The 8953-nt window shown below is 46.0% G+C and overlaps 1 long non-coding RNA gene across 4 annotated transcripts; it reads right to left on the bottom strand.

Annotated features, from left to right (window-relative positions):
- Positions 1-1586: 1586 nt before the first annotated feature.
- On the bottom strand, positions 1587-5714 carry LOC125759418 (uncharacterized). Of its 4 annotated transcripts, none has more exons than XR_007417083.1 (6): positions 5587-5714; positions 4735-4853; positions 3231-3348; positions 2835-2930; positions 2651-2722; positions 1587-1627 (listed from the first exon to the last, which is right to left on the bottom strand). It is a non-coding gene; the product is annotated as an uncharacterized LOC125759418 (long non-coding RNA). The 4 variants fall into 4 exon arrangements; XR_007417082.1 differs by lacking the exon at positions 1587-1627 and adding an exon at positions 1906-1946; XR_007417081.1 differs by lacking the exon at positions 1587-1627 and adding an exon at positions 2225-2265.
- Between the last annotated feature and the right edge of the window lie 3239 nt (positions 5715-8953).

The following is an 8953-nucleotide window of genomic DNA, read 5'->3' as shown; positions in this document are numbered from 1 at the left end:
ACGTTCACTAGGCAGTGTTAGGAACGATGACAAAAAGCGATACGCTCTTGCACCACAGAAATGCAACTGCAAAGCAAATTTTTTCATCCACCGAGTAAAACGTTTACCCCTGCTTTTTCCTCTCAGCTGAACGTGACTTTTTAAGAGCTGAAACATTTCATCAGTGACAAAAGGTTTGACAACATCGAACGCTTCTTCAGTTGTGCGGGGAGTCTTCACCTGCCGTTTCCGTAGTCGTTCAATAGTCTTCTTGTACTTGCACACCCTCCCTTGAAGCCGCTTGATGATGTCTTTTGGCCGGCGAGACTTTGCCGCAAAGGTGGATGAAGTGCCTGCAGAAGCTAGAAAAAGGAAAACAGTAGTGTACTGCAAAGTAACCGTACATTATTAGAGAATAACTGATGTTGCTTCGTTCACAAAGGGTGCTTATGTTATAAGCAGGCCAATTTTATTTTCTAAAGAAAACCTAGCAGTACAACATTGTACAGTTATTGCTATGAAAAGCCTGCTTTGCTGTAGCTATAAACAGTCAGTGCTTTACGGAACCCATCCTACAAAAGGGACTCTAATTTACTGCAAAGCCATTTAGGAGAGCCGCCGGCACACAAAAATTATATGTTTAAGATGTACCGTTGGGATAGTTATCAAGATGACATGTATTATCACACATTTGAAACAATAAATCTTGCAACAGTAGGCAAGCACTAAAGTTCAAGTATCCGTGCCGAAGGACAGATCCTTGTTTGTACTCATTCCCAGCTTGTAATGCAACCGTAGAAGTAAGTACAGGTGTCGCAACAGACTTAATATATATGGTCCGTCAGATGGCTCACCCATGAATCTCAAAAGCACAGTGCTGTGTTCACCATAATAGCAAAAAATAATGAATGTCACATCATTGGGCTCTTTTGATTTATAACACTTTTGTAAGCTACTTTCATAACTCACTAGGAGCTGCATTTACGATGCAGCTCCTGGATAAATTAGTGTCGATGGCCACTATGTTAGTTACCTTAACTTTTAGCTGCTTTGTGTGCTGTATATGCAGCAAGGCCAAGCACTCTGCAACACATGCCTTTAGGCTTTTCAATAACAACTGCAGAGATTTTATGCCCCGAAACTATTATGATTATGACGGACACTGCACTTTGCCATATAGCTGCTCAGCCCATGCCCGTGAGGCAAGACTACGTTAGAGATGGTTGCCCAACAAACATAAAAAGAAATAACGCTCTTACTAGGTGGGGCCGAGGAACAAGCGCTCTCCTTTTCGCCGTCACTTTCGTCACTGCTGGTTGGACTTGACTCTGCAAGCAGATTAACAAGGACAGCAATAAGATACTAAGCAATTGGTGCCATTAAACCGCATCTCACCATTGACAGTAGGGCATGGAATCTCCGCAGCACCCTTCACAGGTTGCTTGTGGCTGTCGACTGGGGTCCCTTCTGCAATAACACAAAAGAACGAACTGTTGAACAGAAACACCTTTCCTCTAACCATTTTCCTGCCATCAGATAAAGTCTGAATTAACACAAAAGAGAACGACAGACGACTTACCAGGCAGTGCCAGGGAACAGGAGCTCTCCTTTACACTCTCACTCTTGTCACCACCGACTGGACTTTCTTCTGCAATGACATCAACGAAAGACACCAATGAGATACCGAGCAAACTGTGCCAGAAAAACTCCTTACCATGGGCAGTAGAGCAAGGAGTCTCCGCAGCACCCTTCACAGGTTGCTTGTGGCTGTCGACTGGGGTCCCTTCTGCAATAACACAAAAGAACGAACTGTTGAACAGAAACACCTTTCCTCTAACCATTTTCCTGCCATCAGATAAAGTCTGAATTAACACAAAAGAGAACGACAGACGACTTACCAGGCAGTGCCAGGGAACAGGAGCTCTCCTTTACACTCTCACTCTTGTCACCACCGACTGGACTTTCTTCTGCAATGACATCAACGAAAGACACCAATGAGATACCGAGCAAACTGTGCCAGAAAAACTCCTTACCATGGGCAGTAGAGCAAGGAGTCTCCGCAGCACCCTTCACAGGTTGCTTGTGGCTGTCGACTGGGGTCCCTTCTGCAATAACACAAAAGAACGAACTGTTGAACAGAAACACCTTTCCTCTAACCATTTTCCTGCCATCAGATAAAGTCTGAATTAACACAAAAGAGAACGACAGACGACTTACCAGGCAGTGCCAGGGAACAGGAGCTCTCCTTTACACTCTCACTCTTGTCACCACCGACTGGACTTTCTTCTGCAATGACATCAACGAAAGACACCAATGAGATACCGAGCAAACTGTGCCAGAAAAACTCCTTACCATGGGCAGTAGAGCAAGGAGTCTCCGCAGCACCCTTCACAGGTTGCTTGTGGCTGTCGACTGGGGTCCCTTCTGCAATAACACAAAAGAACGAACTGTTGAACAGAAACACCTTTCCTCTAACCATTTTCCTGCCATCAGATAAAGTCTGAATTAACACAAAAGAGAACGACAGACGACTTACCAGGCAGTGCCAGGGAACAGGAGCTCTCCTTTACACTCTCACTCTTGTCACCACCGACTGGACTTTCTTCTGCAATGACATCAACGAAAGACACCAATGAGATACCGAGCAAACTGTGCCAGAAAAACTCCTTACCATGGGCAGTAGAGCAAGGAGTCTCCGCAGCACCCTTCACAGGTTGCTTGTGGCTGTCGACTAGGGTCCCTTCTGCAATAACACAAAAGAACGAACTGTTGAACAGAAACACCTTTCCTCTAACCATTTTCCTGCCATCAGATAAAGTCTGAATTAACACAAAAGAGAACGACAGACGACTTACCAGGCAGTGCCAGGGAACAGGAGCTCTCCTTTACACTCTCACTCTCGTCACCCCCGACTAGACTGGATGTTCTCCTGGAAGCCGCTTTGGTTACCCCTAAAAAAAAACTTTGCATTAATAGAGGCCTCCCATCAATCAAATTAGCACCATAAGACATGCTCATGCACCCACACAAAATAAGGACACCTAGTTCAGATGTGAATTAGTAAAGACCAGACTTATGAGCAGCTCTGAAACAGTGGTTTAAGGTAAGGGATACTTCTTACGCAATTGCATTCACTGCATCTGCCACACCGTGCCTACTGGCAGCATGATCAAGCACTACATGCACTTATGGACAAGTTGGATTAGCACTATGCAACTTGACAGCTACCATCAGAAAACGAGAAATGTTACCTTGACCCTGTGAACCATAAGGTGGGAAAGGTTCACTGCAGTCATGAATGAAGGATCTCCGGGTCAGACCTCATGTCAACAAAGCTCTCACATGCCACAAATGGACTGGTAGACTGGGCTGGACAGAATAAATGCCAGCAGTATAGAATAAAGGTATAGAATAAAGTAGACGGCACGCAATGGCCATGTATTTGTTTACATGGTTTGAATGCTTAACGAAATGAACACAGCTCACAAATAACAACAAAGTGAGTTAACACAGGACAGACTGCTAGACAATCGCTGAAGGCGATGCATTGAAAAACACAGAGATAAGTACAACACACATAACACACACCTTGCGATTTAGCAACAGTGTTTTATAGAGAAAATAGCCTCTGCCTAAAGTAACCAGAAGGTTACGACACAGTGCACAGAGTTAGTACAAAAAAAACACAACTTTGGACAGTTGTGTGCACACGCATTTCTCAAACAGTTTACCCTGCGCTATCATCATCTGCCAGCGAGTCAATGGGGGGCAGAAGGAAGAGCGGTTTTTTTAAGCTTTGTTCGCCCAGGGTCCATAAAGCACTGTGGCTCAAAGTGCTCACTGCACAGGCGGTAGACGGCATACAGCTGCGAGGCTGGCTTAGAAAGCAGGTCTTGACGATCAGCATACTGCAACCAGACCTTTGCCCTGGGGGTGGGGGGAGTTCTGCTTAAGAGGGAAGTCCAACTCCAATGCGCACTCATGATGAAAGCACTTAAGGCAACAGATAGAACACCAGCAATGGCCAATAGCTGCAAGTCATGTATATCCAACAGAGTTTAACGCATTGGGAACTACATTTTTTAAAACAAACTCAATTAAGCTGCCACTGACTTGTGCAACATCGTAAAACTTATCATAAACTCTCACTCTCTCTTCGTTCTCTTTACAGTGGAGCTGTTTAAGCTATCATTAAGTTGTGCTCAGTCATGCAAAACTCCTCGGAAGGATAAGCACCACAGGAATCTGGCAAGCTCTACTACCAAATACAACTGGTGCGAGTGTCAAACAAAAACGACCATGTGAAAATGAGATAGAACGCAGACAGGAATGAAAGGAAAAGGCATGAAAAGGTGACAAAGACACAGAGTGAAAAACAAATAAAGAGAAAAAGAAACAGAGGGACAGAGAAAATGAAGAAATACATAGCAAGAATGAGCCCAGAGAGATACAGAAAGGGAAAACTAGGTAGAGAGAGAAAGAGATAGGGACAGAAAAAGATGCAAGAAACAGAAAAAGAAAGGAGAAACGAGGAAGGCCGCCCAGCTCCGCGACACCTCCAGTGCGAAGTTTTCAGAGTTTTGAGAGTGAAAAGGGGCCACTCGATTTAGGCGAATGAAGAATATGCATGTATGACCATCCAAACACTAACTAGCTGAACGGCAAAATAGTGCGAAAGATACAAACATACTTTGATAGTTAGTTAATGACAACCACAACTTCAAAATTACATCTTGGAAATGTGCAAAGGGCTACCTGTCGTCTCGCGGAATCCTGAACCACTTAGTACCACGCTCTCTCCCTGTCCTGCCGTTGTTGTTGCACCACGCAGCGCAGCAGTAGCTGCCGTAGTACTTGACTCCGGACGGCATGACCTGAAAAAAGAGAAAAAGTTGACCGTATTTTCTCTGGCCTTCGCACAAATTGTCTCCGACGCACTTCTCAGCGCCCTTTCGCGAAAAACAGTCCCAGCAGTTGCCGCAGTGAAAACAAAGCAACCTTCGGTACGAGAATATTACGTCGTAGCCACGGCCAACGAACACTGTTCTCATTTCTCAAGTTCTCTCTAATTTGGCTCTTAACATAGGCGTCAAGCAAACTGCGAATACCACAAATAACGATTCAAAGCATAACTGCACTCTTTCACACATTTGCACACCCATGCAGTGAATTAGAACTGCGTGTAACGGCATTGTATGCACAAAGAAAACCTTACGACGCAAGCGGCGACTCATTTTTGGCGCCAAGAAACGATTTCTTCGCTAACGTGCTGCGTAGCATTTCAAGTAGCTATTTCTTAATGCAAAGCAATTCACGAGCACCATACGCGAAGCACAAAGAAGCTTTCGGCGCTAAAACACAAATTGCGTCAAATGTCAACTTAAAGCTGTAGAGACAAATACATTGCAAAGTAATGAAGGGAAAAGCTGCGTAGCATTTCAAGTAGCTATTTCTTAATGCAAAGCAATTCACGAGCACCATACGCGAAGCACAAAGAAGCTTTCGGCGCTAAAACACAAATTGCGTCAAATGTCAACTTAAAGCTGTAGAGACAAATACATTGCAAAGTAATGAAGGGAAAAAAGAACCTAATGAAGGCGTTCTTACCAAGCAGCCGCCAAGCAGAGTAACTTCCCGGCAGACGATCCCAGCGAATTATCCGCGGAGCAGGTAGAGCCAATTTTATATGCGTCGCCGCGTCGTCTTGCCGGCAAATCTGACCATATATGGTCATGACAGCTACCAATCGATGATTTCGAACTGTCCAATCGCAGACGATAAAGACGGATTTAGAGCCGCACTGCGAGCCAGCGGAAGCCACTGCCGCAGCCACATAATCTGACAAAGACAAGTAGATGTATCGTGAACCAGAAAAGGTACTGCAGTAGATAACTAGTACGCGCGTTCTCTTGGAAACAGGGAGTGACGTGCTGCCGTCTAACGGCTGGCGAGAAGCTGCGTAGCTCCGCCGTTTATAGGCTCGTGTGTCCACTCTTGTCATTTTCTGTTACTCTATGGCGCCACCTCCTCGGCCGGCGCAGCCGCCGCCGCCGCGCGTGCGCGGAACAGCTCTATCACCACGTGACTTATGCAACGCGCTCAGACATGCTCAGACACGCCGCCGGACTCAACCGTTTTCTGCGTGTGTTGTGCATCGCCTCCCGATCGGTCGAGTTTTGCAGTCGGTGTTTTGGTTGTTTGAAGTGTGACTGCGCTGTGTGCTCGTTCTTTACCTTCTGCCAGTGCTGCTTATTACGAAGATGCACTATACTCAAAGGGAGACCTGCAGCTTGATATCGTGGAGCACTCGAACTGAAACGGTATGTACCACTATCACGTTGCTACGACCAGCGCTTTGTTAACTCCGAGAGCGTGATCTAATGCCGTTAACTAAGCTTTCCTTAACTGGTTGACGATCGGTGAGCATTTGTTAACGTAGCGAGCATATGTGAGTGTATTGTTTCATCGGGATGAAGGCAAAGTTGTGTGACATTAGGCGCGGGCAAGCTTTGCTTTGTTTGGTGTTGAAATCAGTGTGCGCATGCGCGGCTGTGATTCGGAGGGGGATTTGAACGCAGTTGTGGCGGTGCCCTTCTGTCGGCGGAAGGGGGCCCCGCTCTCGATAAACCACTATTTTGATTTAAGAATAGTTGGGTTGTGACGGCACCTGTTAGCTCTAAGCGTCAAGCGTGTCTAAGGCGCGTATGCTTCGGCCTGTTGGTAATTCAAGTGCATTTTTTTTCGCACAAGCAAAAAAAAAAGCAGGACAGAAAACAACGACATGGTGTCCGTGTCGTTCTTTTCCGTCTGTGTTCGTTTTGTGCGCTAAAACTACCGTGATGATCGGGTTGATGCGTGTGGGTCATTTTAACGCAGCATGTTGCTTCGTTTTAGGTACGCCGCGCGAAGCTCGCCTAAGTGCTAATACATTCCGTTTCGTTAAATTCGTACCGATGTTTTAATTCATCCGTAACATAGGTTTCCTGATAATGCCGGCACCCGTGCACGGGGAGCCGTTCGTTAAACTTGACTTGTGTTCGAATGAATTTTTCATGTCTATGTGTGGCCGAATCGCCTTAACTACCTCAACTGTGCAAGCGCTAGTTCGAGCATCAGTGTGCACTTCGACGTGCGCAGGGTTCCCCATCAGGGGGGAGGGGAGTAGGAAGGTTAATCGCTGCCCCCCTCCCCCCGCCTTACTAAAATGTCAAAGTATGGGGGCAGACTTTGCGCCCCCCCCTGTCTGAATTGATTAGGGGGGGGCGCATCCCCCCCCCTTCGTGCGTACGCCTGAGTGCCCGCATTCGAGCACAATTTATTTTATTCTGTTTGTTTCCATTATGTCTAGCTTTCATTATTTTGTTGTGGTTATTAAGAGGTATATGCGCCTCGCCTCGCTTTGGCGTTGTAACTTCGCTAAATACTTTTACGTGTACAAACATTTAAAAACGCAGTTTGTACGACCACCTCCAATGATATTATTTGGTAAAAGACAAGCCTAATGATTTATAAGATATTTTAAATTCTCCAGTCATCTTCAAGGCTGCACGTTGCAGCCTTGAAGAGAAGTCCTTGTGCATAGTTTTGTTTTATATGCTTTTTATCGATGTGCAGGAATCCTTCATGCCACTAAAGAATGCTCCTTTTTCTTTAAAAATGCGGATGATATTTGTCAAAAAGTACTTTCTCTTTCCCAAACAAGCTAATTGCACGTAAAAAAGCTATTAATTCTCTCCAGTTCCATATGGGGCATGTTATGAGCTTCATATTTGGATGGTCCTATCGTGAGCAATATAAGCTCGAACACCCGAGCGCATGGCGAACACCCTTGAACCTTACGTCGGCTGATTCGCAGCGGCGGCTGTCGGAAACAAAACGGAAAGGGCGCCGCGCTTCCACTAGCTGTTGACCCTCCCGCTTCGATATTGTTGATGCGAAACAGCATCTTGGAGAGTGTCAGTGGCCGCTAGCGGTGATATGAATTCCCATCAACGCCAACAGCCACATCAGACTAGGTAGCTGCTCAGATATCGGCTGTGACGTAGCCTGCCACGGTGTGCAGGCCATGCTTGTGCATCGGTATTAGGGTTGCCACCTGCCCGGTTTTGGACCGGCCGGGCCGGTTTTTTAGACAAGGGGCCGGTCGCCGGTTTGCACCTAAGACCGGCCATCATTGGCCGGTTTATTGCTCATCGTATCCCGAGTATTTTTTTTTTTTTTTACTCTTCTCCGTGTTGACCGCACGTGTTGACTGAGGAATTCCACCTGCGCGGTCGGGGACTGACCGGCGGTCAGTCCCCGACCGCGTAGTTTAACAACTACGACGGTAAATATTTATCGTCAATCACCAAAACTCTTACGCTATTAGTCAACCACTTTCTGGGATCCCTTCAAGTCTAGCGATCGTTGGAATAGAGCATATTATTGCGCGTGTATGGTACATGCATATCCGACATTTTTGTGGAATAGGCACATTTTAACGTTCCTTAACTATAACGCCAATGGCCTGTTGGATTCAGACGCAAAGAAGAGCTTTTTTTATGGACGAAGCATTGTGGTTCCTTTTCAGTGCAGCACATTCAGACTAATAAGCGAAGCTTCATTCCAATCACGGGTACTTTTATGTCAGCAATTAGGCTAGTTGCATGGTTAGCTGAGTGTGCTGCTTTTGTTTGTGCATTAGGTTTATTTGGCTCAATGAAAGCAATGTTACATTAAATGGCAATGCATGCCGAAGAATTGACATAGCGTCTATTGTTCAACATTATTTTAATCTCCTGTTAACTACCCCCCCCCCCCCCCCGAAGGGCCGGTTTTTTTTTTCGGTAAAAGGTGGCAACCCTAATCGGTATCTCGGTGGTGTCGGCTGAGGATTTTGCTGCGCCTCATTTATTTATTTTGTTATCATTGCTAGCGGTCATTGGCACGCAATCAGTCGATATCTCGCAGCAACGCTAGCGAGGCGGGAGTACCA

This window comes from Rhipicephalus sanguineus, chromosome 1 (assembly GCF_013339695.2).
Source record: "Rhipicephalus sanguineus isolate Rsan-2018 chromosome 1, BIME_Rsan_1.4, whole genome shotgun sequence".
NCBI lineage: Eukaryota > Metazoa > Arthropoda > Arachnida > Ixodida > Ixodidae > Rhipicephalus > Rhipicephalus sanguineus.
Note: the sequence above shows the minus strand (reverse complement) of the source record. Positions and strands in the feature narration are given on the sequence as shown.